This window comes from Bidens hawaiensis, unplaced genomic scaffold, assembly GCF_021521415.1.
Source record: "Bidens hawaiensis isolate Kalapana, Puna unplaced genomic scaffold, B.hawaiensis_p1.1 tig00003644_1, whole genome shotgun sequence".
NCBI lineage: Eukaryota > Viridiplantae > Streptophyta > Magnoliopsida > Asterales > Asteraceae > Bidens > Bidens hawaiensis.
In genome coordinates this window covers 248,246-266,860 of record NW_027491207.1, presented here as the reverse complement: position 1 = coordinate 266,860, position 18,615 = coordinate 248,246, and positions in this window count along the sequence as shown.

The window sequence follows — 18,615 nt, the reverse complement described above, 5'->3', positions numbered from 1 at the left end:
TCCGAGAATCAAAGGGAAGATATTATTCCTTCCTGGATGTTTAAATCCGAACATAGTATTTGATCTTATAGGCCGAAGCGAAAACGTGTCACATATTTCAAAGCTTTAAGTAGTCTAGTGGTTATCTTAAATAAAGATGACTACTTCCCTTGTTTATAACCGAATTCACGGTGATATGTGGCTAAACTCGATTTTCTCCTTTTTGTTTTGTTGAATGAACGAGTGAAGTAAAGGGGTGATTTGTAAAATACTTCAATTGCTTACTTCAACCCCCTTGATGTGTTGTAAAACACTTATTTTCCGCACCTTTTATCTATGTTTCTATATTGTATTTAATGTAATTTAACTTATATTTTCTAGGTTTTACATATTTTTATATATCTTGTAGGTTTCGAGTTAAAGGAAGAAAAACCGAGCTTCTTGAGCAGTTTAAAGGCCTTGGATGCATACGACGTCAAGTAAAACCACAAGCCCGACCCATATTCATCTTGGAAAAGCCCATTCCTTACATAATATTATAACATAAAAAAAAAATAAAAACCCTAGGCTGGCCAAAAGTTGCGATCGGCAGAATCAAAGGAAAAAAAAAGAAAAGCTAGGTCTTGGAGTGTGCTGGCGGCTAGGGAAGAAGAAGAAGGTTAGAAGCAAGTGTCGGCTACGTTTCCGTCAGTTTATTACAGCCAAGAGCAGCCCCGAACAGCCCATATCCTTTCTTTCACAACATTGTTCATCAACTTTAATTTTCTTGTTCAATTGTTAACTAGTTTTGCAATATCTTGAGAGAATGACTTGTTTATGATTAGAATTGATTGTTGAATGATTTTTATGATGATTAGTATGAGTTATTTGGTGATTTTGTTGATTATTAGCTGCTGTCCAAATATGATTTTGAGGCAAAACTTGTTGGTTCTACCTAGGAATGATGATTATTGTTAGTGTTTGATGAGTTTTATGGATTGTTTGTTTAATAGAATTTAATTGTTATTTTAAAGTTTGATTTAGACATGAAATAGGTTGTGTTTAAGGGCTGGAAATTTTGGTAATTCACTCCTTAAACTCCTTGCGTTGGTTGATTAGTTTTGTATTGATTGATCGGTGCTTGTTTGATTCTAGACTTTGTGTTTAGGGTTTGTTTGCTGTAGGTACAACTGTAGGTTTTTGTTGCATGAATTTATGGTTAAAGTATAGCGGTTAGACACCTTCTTAGAGACCGAGAGGTGATAAGAAGTTAGGTTTGTCTCATTGCCTTTGCATGCTAGAATTAGAATTGCGCGAGAGCGAGTTTGTTTGTTGTCAGGTTTAGGTGTTTTGAGCGACTAGTTGATCTATATTGGTTTAAGTTGAATGTTCCTCTATCCTTGGTTGTGTAGTATTCATTGCCATTAGTGTCGAGTGTTGGTGAGACCGAGAGGTGAGTCAACATTAGAGCACGTTAACAATTGTTTCCCGATTTGGTCATTTTAGCCGATTAAGAGTAGTTAGGGTTTGTTGAGTGAGACCGAGAGGTGATCCAGTGAGTGAGCCTGAGCGATCCTTAGTCGTGTCATCTTTAGGAACCGGTGTCTAGATATCATCCAATGCATTTGCTTGTTAGACCTACAATTTGATTCAAACCTAGGTAGACGTTTTTCTCCATCCAAAGTCAACACAGTCAGTTTTCCATTAAGTCTTCTATTTTTGGTAACTTGTGTCAGTCAGTCCAGTTAGTCCAGTTTAGTCATTTTATAAAAAGAAAAATCAAATAAAAATCAATTAATTATTATTCTTAGGAAGGTCTTATCTAGGGTTAGTGATCAATAGCGTTCTTACGTGTCCTCGTGTTCGATACTCGGACTTCCTAGGTCTATACTACTTGCGATCGGTACACTTGCCGATTGTGTGTGGTTTAGGATTTTCGTTTTAAATTAAAAGCTTAGTTGTGAGGGTCATTCTTTTAGACATATCTGACGCATATTAAGTTTTTGGAGCTGTTGCAGGGGAACACGGTTTTTAGGCGTTTTGAGAGCGACTCGAGTTAGGATTTACCTTTTGTGCTACTTGTAATTATTTTTGTTTTGCTTTGCTTATTTGTAAGAATAGTTTAGCTAATTTTATTTCTTTTTATATTTTTATGCGACATACTCGATCTCATGGACCACCTAACACAGAAGCATTTCCTGAGCCAGAGAGAGAGTTTCGTGAGAGACGTCGCCCTGTTTCACCATCGTCAACTTCTTCATCCATTGACCTCGATGATAGGGATAGGATTATGGCCGAACCGAGGAGGGCAGTTGTAGACCGGGCCCTGTCCGGCCAATGCTGGCGCGAGATCCAGCATCGCACCACCTGCTTTTGGAGTTACTACAAACTGGCAAATTCTGTCGAACATTCTGAATACGATTTCTCATTCTGCTCAGTTTCACGGGTTGCTTCACGAGAACCCGCACTCTCATCTTACTCGCATCGTGCGTATCTGCGACACTTTCCATCTTGCCGGCGTATCCGAAGACACGTTAAGCTCCGCGTCTTTCCGTTTTCACTCGTTGATCATGCGAGTCTGTGGCTCGAGTTCCTCCCACAGGGCTCTATAGCTACCTGGGCTGCCATGCAGACCCAATTTCTTGAGAAATACGATCCTCCGGCTAAGGCCGCTCGTTTGCGTAACCAGATTCATTCTTTTCAGATGGAGGACACCGAGAGTTTCTACGAGGCATGGGAGCGTTTTAAAAATCTGTTAGCGTTGTGCCCGAACCACGACTTGCAAGATTGGGCGGTTTTCGAGAATTTTTATAATGGAGTGATGTACGCGACGCAGAACATGCTTGACACGGCGGCGGGAGGAAATCTGCTGAGGACAAAGGACCCAGATGAGTGCATCGCTTAACGAGTTAGTTATGAGTGGATACCAGAGACCACCCGCCAGAGGAGGTAAGACCACCGATTCCATATCACGAGGCATGCATTCGGTGGACACGAGCACCGCACTTACAACACAGGTCGAGGCGTTGGCGAAGATTGTGAAGGACTTGCAGACGAAGATCAAGTTGTGCGAGATATGCAGAGGAGGGCATGATACCGTTCAGTGCCCAGTCAGTTCGCAGGAGGAGGCTGTAGACTTCATAGGTAATCCAAACCGAAACCTAAATTCTTTCAATTCTTATAATTCGGGATGGAGAGGCAATCAAATCTCCAACTGGAGGAGTGAGAATCAGTCCGGTTTTCAGCAGCGTCAGAGTCTATTCCAGGATGTGGGTGAAGGAGCGATCAGTGGGGAGAAGAAGCCCACTTTAGAGGAGATGATGGCGCAGCAGACGCAGATGTTGTCACAGCTTATGTCGCGAGAGGATTCCCATCATAAAGAGACCTAGGAGAAGCTTCGGGAGCACGAGTCATTCATGAGGAATCAGGGAGCGTAGATTCAGAGTCTTGAGCGGCAGATGGGAGAGATAGCTAGTCGGTTGAACGAGAGGCCGCGGAGTACGCTACCGAGTAATACCGAGCAGAACCTGAAGGGATTCGCGAAAGTTGTGATGACGAGGAGCGGTGCAGGGGCACGAGATGAGCCCGTGATTCAGCAGAGGTCTAGAGGAGGAGTTGTCGAGGAGCCTGCAGTAGTTGTTGAGGAGCACGTGGATGAGGAGATTCAGATGGAGTCTCCGCCGGCCCAGGTGCATCAGAGGAGCAGCCCAGGGAGTTCAGCACAGGCCGAGAGACAGCAGTTACCGAGCGAGCCACCGAGAGTCTACAAACCTAGAGTGCCATACCCCAGGAGACTCCGCAGAGATAGAGATGAGGAGCAGAACTCTAAATTCCTTGATCTTTTACAGCTGCTTCACCTTAATATTCCATTCCTTGAGGTACTGACTCAGATTCCGAAACATGCGAAGTTCCTTAAGGATATTCTCTTGAATAAGGAGAAGTTAGATGAGGTCGTTTCCATCCCATTGAGTGCTAGTTGTTCTACTGTCTTGCATAGGAAGTTACTAGAGAAGATGTCCGATCCAGGGAGTTTCACGATTCCCTGCATCTTGAGTGATGACACGGTGATTCATGCGCTAGCTGATATCGGTGCCAGTATTAATCTTATGACGTATTTCGTGTACAGCAAGCTGGGTTTAGGCGAACCGAGGCCTACCAGGATGAGTATCCAGCTTGCTGATCGTTCTGTGAAATACCCTCGAGGGGTGGTCGAGAACATGCTTGTTCGTGTCGACAAGTTCATCTTCTCGGTGGACTTTGTCATTCTAGACATGAACGATGATGATAGTGTACCGCTTATTCTTGGCCGACCATTCCTTGCATTGCACAGGCGTTGATCGACGTCTGTGAGGGTAAGTTGATCTTGAGAGTTGGGGATGAGAACATCACCTTCGACGTTCGACAATCACTTAAACACCCCAAGTCTGCTGATGACTCCTTGTACTTTATCGATACCATCATGGAGCATGTTGGGGAGTTTTTTAGTGAGATCTGTGGAGGATCTGCCTCCGACACTCAAATTCTCGATAAGGACATTCTGGAGATTGAGATGGTTACCATGACCGATCAGTCAACGGATGATGACACCGAGTCACATACCCCTGAGTCTGAAGTGTCTGCTGGGATCGTACAAGACGATCCGATGGACCGACCTTCCTTCGAGAGCCCCCCTCCTTCCTTAGAGCTTAAGGATTTGCCCGCCCATCTGGAGTACGCGTTTTTGGATGAGGAGAGGAAGTTGCCGGTTATCATTTCATCTGCGTTGACGGAGGTCGAGAGAGAGAAGTTGTTGTGGGTGATGAGAGAGCACAAGGAGGCCATTGCATGGAAGATTATCGACATTAAAGGTATCAACCCTTTGTTCTGCACTCATAAAATCCTCATGAAGGATAATTATAGGACTGTCGTTCAGCCGTAGCGGCGGCTTAATCCGAAGATGCAGGAGGTCGTGAAGAAGGAAATTATCAAACTCCTTGATGCGGGGATCATTTTCCCCATTTCTGATAGTTCATGGCTTAGTCCAGTCCAAGTGGTTCCCAAAAAGGGTGGCATGACTGTCGTTACCAATGAGAGGAACGAGCTCATTACCACTAGGACGTTGACCGGTTGGAGGGTCTGCATTGATTACCGCAGAATGAATGATGCCACGAGGAAAGACCACTTTCCTTTACCTTTCATTGATCAGATGCTGGAGCGTTTGGCAGGTCAGCAGTATTACTACTTTTTGGATGGTTTCTCCGGGTACTTTCAGATTCCGATTGCTCCCGATGAGGAGGAGAAAACCACGTTTACCTGCCCATACAGAACGTTTGCCTATAGACGTATGTCGTTCGGATTGTGTAACGCTCCAACCACATTTCAGAGGTGCATGGTGGCTATATTTCATGACATGATCGAGGACTCCATGGAGGTATTCATGGACGATTTTTCTGTGTTTGGGAATTCTTTTGATCAGTGTCTCTCCAACCTTGAAAGGATGATGCCCCGATGTGTTGACACCAACCTAGTCCTTAACTAGGAGAAGTGTCACTTCATGGTACGCGAGGGCATCGTTTTGGGGCATCGTATTTCGAGTGCGGGGATAGAGGTCGACCGAGCGAAGGTCGAGACCATTTCTAATCTTCCCCCACCCACTTCTGTGAGATCCATATGGAGTTTCTTGGGTCACGCTGGGTTCTACTGTCGGTCCATTAAAGATTTTTCTAAGATAGCGAGACCCATGACCAAACTTCTGTTGAAGGATTCCCCGTTTGTGTTTTCTGAGCAGTGTATCGAGGCGTTTGATCTTTTATAAGACAAACTCGTTAACGCCTCGTTCATGATTGCTCCCGACTGGTCACTTCCTTTTGAGTTGATGTGTGATGCGAGCGACTTCGCAGTTGGAGCGGTTCTTGGACAGCGGAAGGATAAGCATTTCCATCCGATTTACTATGCTAGCCGGACCTTGAATGGTGCACAGGAGAGTTACACCACCACCGATAAAGAGCTTTTAGCTGTGGTGTTTGCGTTCGATAAATTCAGGTCCTATCTTGTTCTGTCCAAGACGATTGTGTACACGGATCATTCTGCTATTCGTTATCTCCTCAGCAAACAGGATGCTAAGCCGCGTCTTATCCGATGGATCCTGTTGCTTCAAGAGTTTGATATTGAAATCTGTGATAAAAAGGGGGCCGAGAATGTGGCGGCCGATCATCTTTCACGTCTTGAGGGAGCTGAGTTAGGAGAGTCGGGAGTCAGGATTAATGACCACTTTCCGACAGAGAGTCTCATGTTTGTTTCATCTCAGGATGAGGGTTTTCCATGGTTCGCCGACTTCGCGAACTATCTTGCGGACGGGTACTACCCGAAGATGTCTTACCAGCAAAAGAAGAAATTCTTTGCTGATGTTAAGTTTTACCTTTGGGACGACCCGTATCTTTTTCGTATAGGTGCTGACCAGTTGATTAGGAGGTGTGTTGATGCTAAGGAGGGATGGCAGATTCTGAGCCATTGCCATGTTGGACCGACAGGAGGTCATCACGGTGCGAGTTTGACAGCGAAGAAGGTCTTTGATTGTGGTTTTTATTGGCCTTCGATTTTTATGGATGCGCACGCGTTTGTTAGGAGTTGTGATCGTTGCCAGCGTGTCGGCAACATTTCGTCACGAAATGAAATGCCCTAGAATGCTATTCAGGTTTGTGAGGTTTTCGATGTGTGGGGCATTGATTTCATGGGACCGTTTCCATCTTCGCGTGGGAACAAGTACATACTCGTGGCTATGGATTATCTTTCAAAATGGGTTGAGGCCAAGGCCTTACCCACGAATGATGCCCGAGTTGTACTCCATTTTCTTAAGAGCCTTTTTGCTCCTTTTGGTGTCCCGAAGGCGTTAATCAGTGATAGAGGTACTCACTTCTGCAATGTGCAGATGAAGAAGGTGTTGCGACGCTATGGGGTAACCCATCGGCTTGCAACCGCCTACCACCCACAGACTAGTGGGTAGGTGGAAGGGAGTAATCGGGGGATCAAACGTATTCTTGAGAAAACGGTTGGTTCAAATCATCAGGATTGGTCCGACAAGTTGGATGATGCGTTGTGGGCCTTCTGTACAGCCTACAAAACTCCGACCGGTTCCACACCGTTTCAGATGATTTATGGTAAGGCCTACCACCTGCCTGTCGAGTTGGAGTACCGTGCTTCGTGGGCCCTACAGAGGGTCAATCTTGATATGTCCTCCGCGGAGAGCTCTCGTTTCCACCAGTTGCACGAGTTAGAGGAGCTGAGGGATTACGCCTACGCACTGTCTTTTAGGTACAAGGAGCGGACGAAGGAACTGCATGACAAAAAGTTGAAGGGGAACAAGCAGTTCAAGTGTGGGGATTTGGTCTTATTGTATAATTCCCGGTTGAGGTTATTCCCGGAAAAGTTGTGATCCCTTTGGTCGGGACCGTTCACGGTCACTGAGGATTTCCCGTATGGCATTGTTGAAATAGAGGATAAAGGCGGAAAGTTTAAGGTGAACGGTTATAGACTGAAGCACTACATTGGCGAGCCGAGGGCTGATCAGACTGTCGTGGTATTCTACCTTGACTCGCTCACCGAGACGTAGACGTGTTGGATGCATCATTCGGGAGACTGCCCGAGTTGTAGAGTTTGTATAACTATTATTTGTTTGTGCTATCTGTTTTATTTGTTTTTGTCTATTTCAGGATGTTCCAAAATGAAACCGCTCGTACTCAATCTCCATTCGAGTCGGTCGATTTAAGGGGTGTTCTATTATTATAAAAAAAAATTATAAAAACCAAAAACACAAAAATATGTTTATCTCTTTATGTTTTTGTTTTCTGTTGTACGCCGCTACATGCGAGCGAGTTTGAGTTTTTGCAGGTTATATTATGCGCATGGTAGCTACGATGGCGTTTTGGAACAGGTTCTCCCGAGGTTACGGCCGCGAATGAAATGCAATACGGTCGCTTGGTTGCTACTTAGCTATTGAAGATTCTACACACTAACCAGGGGAGTAACCCGTTCTTTGTTTTATTCTTGTATACTATATTTTTATTTTTATTTTATTTTCTTTTCCTTGTTCTCATCGAGGACGATTTCATTCTAAGTGTGGGGATGGGGTTTATTTTACTTAGTTGTAGAAAATTTTTGAAAAAAAAATTAAAAAACAAAAAAAAAATTGAAAAATTTGAAAAAATAGTCCTTTGAAATTTGTTTTCTCTACGTTAAACAGGAAATGATATTATTACCGAGTAGTGGTTATTTTATAACTTCTTGGAGTTTTCAAAAAATATATATATAATAAATAAGAACAGTGCCCTTTAGACCCGCACGTGATGTTTTGTAACCGAACAGTTTAGACTCAGTAATCGATGTGCTGTTAGGCTCAGCCTCCAAGAATGAAAGGGCGGTTTGGCTGTTGACTTGGCTATATAAAATGGGATGAAAAGGCGGGTCATACTCAAGCCTTATGTTTAGTTTGATCGTAAAAATTAAAATTTTTATAGAAATTGGAATAGACTAATCATACGATGCTTGAGTAGGTTTAACATTAAGGTACACCAAAGTAGCCTGTGATATAAACATAAATTTCATGCTTCTAGTTTTAGTGGTTAACACTTCATAGGCATATGGTTTTGTAACCTTAAATCCTGTATTGATGGGATGCTCCGGGGGACGGACACCATGGGTCTTTATGCGATTTATCATCTGGGTATTCACATCTCCTAAGTGGAGTTATGAATATTAAAAGAGCTCAAAGAGCAAACCCATAGTTTATCTGCTAAACATAAGTCAATAAACATGATCACCTCATACTTCAAAGTACAAATACACTACTGACTTGATCATCTACACTGTTAGTCATATGGGGTCTCCTTGCTCGCGCCTTATTACCATTGAGAAACGGGCCACAAGGGACACGTCATATGTAAGCCTTGCAGATGAATTTGTGCATACTCACCATTGGAGATGGACTTTGGGGTATTGCTTGATAATGGGGGTATGCCATGTAGTGAGGAACACTTACTAGTTAGCTACTTAAACATACATTAATCATATCTAATGGTTGCTAGGTAGACCTTAATGCTTAAGCTTAGGTGGATAAACAATACCCTTGATTGTCTTTAGCTATTCTTAAAAATGGTACATCATGTATTGATCAACTAGATATAAGGTTTAAGTCAAATTGGGGTGGCTCGGGTTCGGTATGGTTCTTAATTGTGGGTCCTCCTGTCATTCAAACTGATAAAATTGTCGCGCCTTATTTGCCTCTGTAAGTATTGGGGGCATGGGTTTAAGTGGATAGCAATACCGACAATCGATCTGATCTAACTTATTAGGTGAAAGTTGGAAGAAATATTTGGGTAATGGGTCACTTGTTCTAATACTTTAAAAAGAAAAAAAAATAATAATAAATAAATAAAACCAAGAGTGGTCGGTTAAACTCGGTTATGGTCTTGTGTAGTATTCTTTTTCAGGGACGAAAAAGTCTTAAGTGTGGGGATATTTGATGTGTTGTAAAACAAACTTATTTTCCGCACCTTTTATCTATGTTTTTATATTGTATTTAATGTAATTAACTTATAATACTTTAAAAAGAAAATAATAATAATAATAAATAAATAAAACCAAGAGTGGTCGGTTAAACTCGGTTATGGTCCTGTGTAATATTCTTTTTCAGGGACGAAAAAGTCTTAAGTGTGGGGATATTTGATGTGTTGTAAAACAAACTTATTTTTCGCACCTTTTATCTATGTTTTTATATTGTATTTAATGTAATTTAACTTATATTATCTAGGATTTACATATTTTTATTTGTCTTGTAGGTTTCGGGTTAAAGGAAGAAAAACCGAGCTTGTTGAGCAGTTTAAAGGCCTTGGATGCATACGATGTCAAGTAAAATCACAAGCTCGGCCCATATTCATCTTGGAAAAGCCCATTCCTTACATAATATTATAACATAAATAAAAATAAAAACCCTAGGCTGGCCAGAAGTTGCGATCGACAGAATTAAAGGAAAAAAAAAGAAAAGCTAGGTCTTGGAGTGTGGTGGTGGCTAGGGAAGAAGAAGAAGGTTAGAAGCAAGTGTCGGCCACGTGTTCCATCAGTTTATTACAGCCAAGAGCAGCCCTGAACAGCCCATATCCTTTCTTTCACAACATTGTTCATCAACTTTAATTTTCTTGTTCAATTGTTAACTAGTTTTGCAATTGCTTGAGAGATTGACTTGTTTATGATTAGAATTGATTGTTGAATGATTTTTATAATGATTGGTATGAGTTATTTGGTGATTTTGTTGATTATTAGCTGTTGTCCAAATTGATTAGAGGCTAAACTTGTTGGTTCTACCTTGAAATGATGATTATTGTTAGTGTTTAATGAGTTTTATGGATTGTTTGATTAATCGACTTTAATTGTTATTGTAAAGTTTGATTTAGACATGAAATAGGTTGTGTTTAAGGGCTGGAAATTTTTGGTAATTCATTGCTTAAACTCCTTGCGTTGGTTGATTAGTTTTGTATTGATTGATCGGTGCTTGTTTGATTATAGACTTTGTGTTTAGGGTTTGTTTACGGTAGGTACAACCGTAGGGTTTTGTTGCATGAATTTGGGGTTAAAGTATAGCGCTTAGACACCTTCTTAGAGACCGAGAGGTGATAAGAAATTAGGGTTGTCTCATTGCCTTTGCATGCTAGAATTAGAATTGCGCGAAAACGAGTTTGTTTCTTGTCAGGTTGAGGTGTTTTGAGCGACTAGTTGATCTATTTTGGTTTAAGTTGAATTGTTCCTCTATCCTTGGTTGTGTAGTATTCATTGCCATTAGGGTCGAGTGTTGGAGAGACCGAAAGGTGAGTCAACATTAGAACACGTTAATAATTGTTTTCCGGTTTGGTCGTTTTAGCCGATTAAGAGTAGTTAGGGTTTGTTGAGTGAGACCGAGAGGTGATCCAGTGAGTCTGAGAGATCCTTAGTTGTGTCATCTTTAGGAATCGGTGTTTAGATATTATCCAATTCATTTGCTTGTTAGACCTACAATTTGATTCAAACCTAGGTAGACGTTTTTCTCCGTCCAAAGTCAACACAGTCAGTTTTCTGTTAAGTCTTCTATTTTTGGTAACTTGTGTCAGTCAGTCCAGTTAGTCCAGTTAAGTCATTTTATAAAAAGAAAAATCAAAATAAAAATCAATTAATTATTATTCTTAGGTAGGTCTTGTCTAGGGTTAGTGATCATTAGCGTTCTTACGTGTCCTCGTGTTCGATACTCGGACTTCCTAGGTCTATATTACTTGTGATCGGTACACTTGCCGGTTGTGTGTGGTTTAGGAATTTTGTTTTAAATTTAAAGCTTAGTTGTGAGGGTCATTCTTTTAGACATATCTGACGCACATCACCCCTCATCTTGATTTTTGATTGTTTTGTTGATGATCCATAGTGGTTCATGTACAACTCAACACCAACATTTTGATTTATATTTTGAATTTTGATTATTTTATTGGATAAACATGGTGATTCATGAAAGATACAATCATCTATTTTAACTATTTTCAATTTTATTTGATAATTGAAACATGAAAATCCGTGGTGGTTCATGGATGTTTCAATTATCCGATTTTTTTTTTCATATTTTAACAATTTTCTTTTATTTATGTAAGAATGTTCTAAATCTTCAATCCTCAACCTCAATCACAACCACAATCTCAAGATAATGACCAAACTCGAATTATTTTATTATTTTATAACAATCTCATAAATTTCCTCATCTCATAAAATTTCATATTTTCTCCTCATAAATCTTCCGGTCGCTATGTTCGATCCACAAGAAATAAGAAGAACTCCAAGAAGAATATGGCCTCATACTTTGCCAAGGAGATGGCTACCATGCTCCCCGAGCTCATGATCAAAGTGCAAACTCTTAATGCCGCCACCGCAACCGCAAACCCTGTTGCTTGCTTCTACAAGCAATTTTCCTCTACTAATCCTTCCAAGTTTGTTGAAGATAAGGATGCTACTATCCTCCTCCAATGGTTTGAACGCATGGAGAGAGTTTTCCTTCATTGCCAATGTCCCGAGTACATGAAAACCACTTATGCCTCGAGTGTGTTCGAATTGAGAGCCCTTACTTGGTGGAACAATAAAAAATATCCCCGTGGAGCCGAAGTCACCATGGCCATGTCATGGGACGCCCTTAAGGAAATCATGCTCACAAAATAATGTCCGAAACACGAGATACAAAGGTTGGAAATGGAATTTTGGGTGCTTAAATAAAAGGTGGAGATAGTGATACCTACAACAACCGATTCATGAGCTTAGTTTGTTGGTTCCCCATTTGGTTACTCCCCTCTTCTGAGTTATTGTCAAGTGCATAGTCGGGTTGCCCGTACAAATCTAAGACTCCATCTTGAGTAGCAACCCGAAAAATCTTCATACTGCCATCGCTCTTGATGCTACTTTAACCGAAAACAATGTAAAGATCGGGACATTGACGAGGAAGAATACCAAGAAACCTGCAGAGAAGGCCGTGACCGAACCCGCAAAAGAGGTCAAGGCCGAATCTTCTTCCAAACCCAATAACCCTTCTAACCACTACTCCATCAACAAGAACGAACGCAAGGTCGATATCCAAAACTATGCTTTAACCCAATCCAATCCACCACCTGAAGCCCAACCAGCCTACCCTAACAAGAAATCCTATACCGGGCCTCACCCGTTGTGTACCATTTGTCAACGTCATCATCCCGCTTACTCCTCATGCCGGTTGTGCACCAATTGCAACCTCTATGGTCACCTTGCTAACACTTGCCGTGAAGTTACGCATGGACAAATTGCTCCACAACGGTTCACTCCGCAAAACTCTCAACCTCGTACGGTGCCTTTTGCTCAACCCAATGCTCCTCCTAGGTCTTGCTATATTATGAAGACCCCAATCACCTTCGTAATGTTTGTCCTCGACTTGCTCAACTCATGGCTCCCATGCAACTGGTTCAAGTTCCATCTATTCAAGCTACACCACCGAACCAAGCCGCTCAAGCAACCCAAGATTCTCGTGGGTGTGCTTTCATGCTCAATGTGAACCAAGCTCAAAACTCCAATGATGTGGTGAATGGTACGTTTCTCGTGAATAATCATTCTGCTTCGATTTTACTTTATATGGGCGTCGATAGGAGTTTCATTTCATTTGATTTTGAGAATATACTTTCAAGCCTCATGCTAAGTTATCTAAGCCTTTTTCGGTAGAAGTTGCAAATGATAGTTCGATTATTATTGATTCCATTATCTGTAATTGTACTCTCACCCTCAATAAACATTGGTTTAATATTGACCTCATACCGATGAAGATGGATCGATTATCTTTACGCCATGCTGAAATCTTGTGCTTTGGGAAGTAAATTCGAATTCCTCTCTTGTATTGTGTAGTCATAAACGTTTATGGAGAAATACCTTATCCGATACTTAACATTATGTCTTTCCTTGAAGCCCAACGTTATATACGTAATAACTACGTGGATTTTCTAGGCCATGTAACCTAGAAGAAACCCAAGGAAAAGAAGAAAATTTTCGATTTCCCGATTGTCCGTGATTTTTCTGACGTTTTCCCTGAAGACGTTTTCGGATTACCTCCCGCTCGATAAGTTGAGTTCCGTATAGATCTTGTACCTGGAGCTAATCTCGTAGCCAAATCACCTTACTGTCTTGCACCTTCTGAAATGCAAGAGCTTTCTAAACAACTCCAAGAACTTTTAGAGAATGGATTTATTCGTCCTAGTTCATCACCGTAGGACGCGCCAGTTTTGTTCGTGAAGAAGAAAGACGGAACCTTCCATATATGCATCGATTACTGTGAACTCACCAAACTCACCATCAAGAACCCTTACCCTTTGCCTCATATCGATGACCTTTTCGATCAACTTCAAGGAGCCGATTGCTTTTTGAAATCAATCCCCGTTCGGGTTATCATCAACTATGTGTCAATGAAGAAGATATACCCAAAACCGAATTGCGAACTTGATATGGGTGTTACGAATTTTGTGTTATGCCTTTTGGGCTAACTAATATACCCGCGGTTTTTATGGACTTCATGAATCGTGTTTGCAAACCCTACTTGGATAAATTTGTAATTGTTTTCATCGATTATATTTTGATCTATTCCAAAACCAAAACCGATGAAAAGAAGCATTTACATGCTATTCTCCATCTCTTGAGAAAAGAATAACTTTATGCTAAGTTCTCAAAGTGTGAATTTTGGCTAAAGGAAGTTCAATTTTTGGGCCATGTCGTAAATGACAAAGGCATTCATGTTGATCCCTCCAAAATCGCAGCCGTTAAGAATTGGAAAACTCCGACTTCTCCCACCGAAGTTCGATCTTTCCTTGGTTTAGCGGGATATTACCGTCGTTTCATCCTGAATTTCTCTAAAATTTCTTTACCTCTCACCGCGTTAACTCACAAGGGTAAGCTTTATGAGTGGGGGTCGAAGCAAGAAGACGCCTTTCAAACTCTAAAGGACATGCTTTGCAATGCTCCGATTCTAACCCTCCCCGAGGGTAACGATGATTTCATTATGTTTTGTGACGCTTTTAATCAAGGTATTGGCTGTGTTCTTATGTAACGAGGCAAGATTGTTGTTTACACCTCGAGACAACTCAAGATCCATGAGAAAAACTATACAACGCAAGATCTTAAACTTGGTGCCAGTGTATTCACTCTAAAAATGTGGAGACACTATCTCTATGGTATGAAATGTGTGGTTTACACCGATCATAAGAGTCTTCGACACATTTTCGGCCAAAAAGAGCTCAAGATGAGACAACGACGATGGGCCGAGTTACTTAGTGACTATGATTGTGAGATTCGCTACCATCCCGATAATGTGAATGTCGTGGCCGGTGCCCTTAGTCAAAAGGAACATGTTAAATAAGTGTTGCTTAATTTCTTGGTTAATCAACCTGATCTTCTTGGTGCATTTATGAGGCTTAAAACGTCTCTGTCGCCGAAGGTAACATGTATGACGAGATGTCGTGTGGTGCCGAACTTCAAGTCGAAACCAAACGAAATGGCTTGCTTTATTTCATCAATTGTGTATGGATTCCCGACCGTGACGATTTTTGTACCTTCATCTTAGATGAAACGCGTAAGTCATGATACTTCGTTCATCCTGGTGCGGATAAAATGTATGCCGATCTTCGTTCCATCTATTGGTGGCCCGGAATGAAGAAGGATATTGTGGTATATGTATATAAACGTCTTACTTGCTGTATGGTTAAGCCCAGCACCAAAAAGCTTTCGGTTTGCTCGAGCAACCTCCGATTCCCGTTTGGAAGTGGGATGACATTGCTATGGCTTTCATCACTAAACTTCCAACAACCAGTGACCAACATGATAGTATTTGGGTAATCATAGATCGATAACCAAATCAGCTCATTTCATACCTATTCGAGAGAAAAATTCGGTCGAGCAACTTGCTAAGATTTTTGTGAAAAATACCGTTTGTCGTCAAGGAGTACCTTTGACTATCATATCGATTGTTAGGGCACGGATATTCAGTATCCTCACAGAAGATTATATTCAGAATGAATCCTAATAAGATTATATAACTAACACAAAATTTGCTACTTTCCATGTATACCAGGTCAAAGACCGTTGCTTGATCACCCGAAGACTCACACTTTCAGTTGATAGATCGTGGCATAAAAGGAAATGTGTTGATTGAGAGATTAACGGCTAATTAGATTTAGTCTAATAGTTTCCTAAATTATAGGCATTAGTTGTTAGACTTTGTTTATTATAAATAGTGCTCTAAACAAATGATCAAACACACACTCTAGCACTCGAGAACTTACTAGTATCGCATTCTTTGTAATCACGATCAAGTTTGAGCTCTACAATTGTAATCACCTTTATTATTAATAAACCGATGGTGATAGTTTTCACCGTCCGGGTTTTTTTGCTTGCTATCCTAAGGATAACGGGTTTTTTCCTCGCAACAAATCCTTGTGTTCAAGTACTTTTACGTTCATTTCATACAAGCACCTAGTCCCGATTACTAATTTGGTTACGAAATCATTGTTGCTAATTTTTGACCAAAAATATTTGGCGCCCACCGTGGGCTAACGGTGCTTTGATCCATTAAATCCGTTTATTTCATTCATCTTCATTCTCTTTACAATGGCCTCACAACGAAAAAACAGTTCAGTCTTTGCTTCGGTGGTCACTACTACTTCAAGTGTCAATCCAGGACCTCCACTACTGCCGAAGAAAAATACTCAGCCCAGAAAAGAAAACTTCCACCATTCGCGGGATCCTCTACATGGGTAGACCCAGTTATTTCTAACAATGATATTTTTTCTTTGATGAAACATGTCAAAACGCACATGGAGCAGCAAGAAAAGACCAACTCAAGGCTATTTAAGGAGATCGAAGGAATCAAAAAGAAGCCAGGACAAAAGGCTACTCCAATCATGCCCATGGTTCTTGATTTTGGTTATCCAGGATCAACCATCCTTCAGAATCCCGGATCCTTGGGGACACAATCAACAAGGACTCCGTCTCAGCAGCAATCATGAAACGAAGGACCTTATCTTCCGGTATCCTTGGAGTTACCTAGACCAACGAGGCCAAATTTCATCAACATGCAGCCTCCTTCAACCATGCCAGCTGGTGTATTCTCATCAGGATTTCCCATGGCGTCCTCTGAAGTATATGTTGGAGATGAAATCCCAATGTAGGCGTCACCTTATCCTGAGGATACCCTCAATGGAGGAACTAGCCGTCAAGGCTTAGGATACCAAAGACCTAACAATGACCTCGGTAATAGTTTATTTAATGCTAATTTATACACTAACCGTGGACATATGCAGGATAAGGGGATAACCCCCCGAGATAGCTAGGGAACTGCAGAAAATGAAAGATATGATTCCCAGTATCCCCGGGATAATCCGTCCCATAGCTGAAGATCCGGCGGGTAGTCACAAACTTTCCAGGTTCACCTGGCCCATATGCGACATGGAGATCTCCAGGAAATTCCAGACGCCCAACATGAAACTTTGCGACGACACTACGGATCCTGAGGAGCATGTAGCTCAATACAAAGAAAGGATGGAGGTCAACCCTATCCCCGCTGAAATCAAAGAAGCCTGTCTATGTAAAGGGTTTGGTTCAACACTAACAGGGCCGGCCCTCAAATGGTTATTAAGTATTCCTTCCAATACTATCACTTCCTTTGCTCATTTAATAAACTTGTTTAATAATCAATTTTCTTGTAGTAGATCTTTTGAGAAAATGACAGGTGATTTATATAGAATTGTTCAGTATAAGAATGAATCCCTAAGGGATTACATAATCAGATTTAGCAGGGAAGCTTTAGAAATCCCCAACCTTGATATGGCAGCTGCTGTTGAAGCCTTCAAGATGGGACTTAGGAATGATTCCCCTTTCTACGACGACCTTGTCATGACTCCATGCAGGAATCTTGACGAAGTCAGAAACAAGGCATTGAGATACATTCGGCTGGAGGATGATAAGAAGGCTCAAGGAGGTTTGGTTATCCCAAAGTACGAGTCTACCAACAGGAAATCAGACTCTCCCCAAAAGTTCTTTAGGCCAAAGCCTTATTCCAAGCAGGATAATCCCAAGATCAACGCTGTGGAAGAAGACGAAGAATATCCTAAAATATCTGAATATTACTTTAACCTTGATATTGGTGGTGTAATTTGTGCCATGCAGGATTTGGTGACAAGGCCAGATGGCCTAAGAAGAATGAGAAGCCCGGATCAAACAAAGATAAGTCAAAATGGTGTGCATTCCATAAAGACTTTGGCCATTGAACAGACGATTGTATAGCACTCCGGAAGGAGATAGGGTACCTTCTCACTAAGGGACACCTAAAGGAACTATTTGGAAGAAATAAGAACAAGAGTCAGGATCCTGTCAGGATACCTGAAAGGGCACCTTCTCCACCACCCAGGGCTAAGGTGGTATCCTTTATCTCGGGAGGATCTGACATCAGTGGGACCTCGTATTTAGCAGCCAAGAAACGTTCTAGAGAGACGAAGATGGGTAACGGATAAAGACCTCTCCGCACTTCCACACTGACAACTCAAAGAATCATATCCTTCGATGAGGAGGATAGATGTGACCTCATGGATCCCAACCACGACGGTTTGGTAATCACTTTATGTATAGCTAACTATTTCATGCGCAGGATACTCGTTGATGGAGGAAGCTCTGTAAACATTTTCTAGATGGATGCACTGAAGAAAATGGATATCCTGGCAACGGAAATTTTCCCGAAATCCTCAGTCCTTGTCGGATTCAGTGGCAAAACCAAGAACACATTGGGAGAAATCAAACTTCCAATATATATTGAGGGAACTAACTCCCTACAAAAGTTTTGCGTTATTGACTCTTTATCTTGTTGTAATGTGATTTTAGGCAGGCCCTGGATCCACAGCATGAAGGCAGTACCCTCAACCTACCATCAGTGTGTGAAACTCCCAAGTCCTTGGGGAGTCATCAAAATTGAGAGCGATCAACAAGATGCCAAGGAATGTTATGCTTCATCAATAAAGTGGACTACAAAGTCTACTCAAGCATAGCAATTACAGAAACATCTAGGGAAGGTCCTGCAAGCAAGAGAGCAGGATGTAAAGGAAGTATCTTTGGATCCTCGGGATA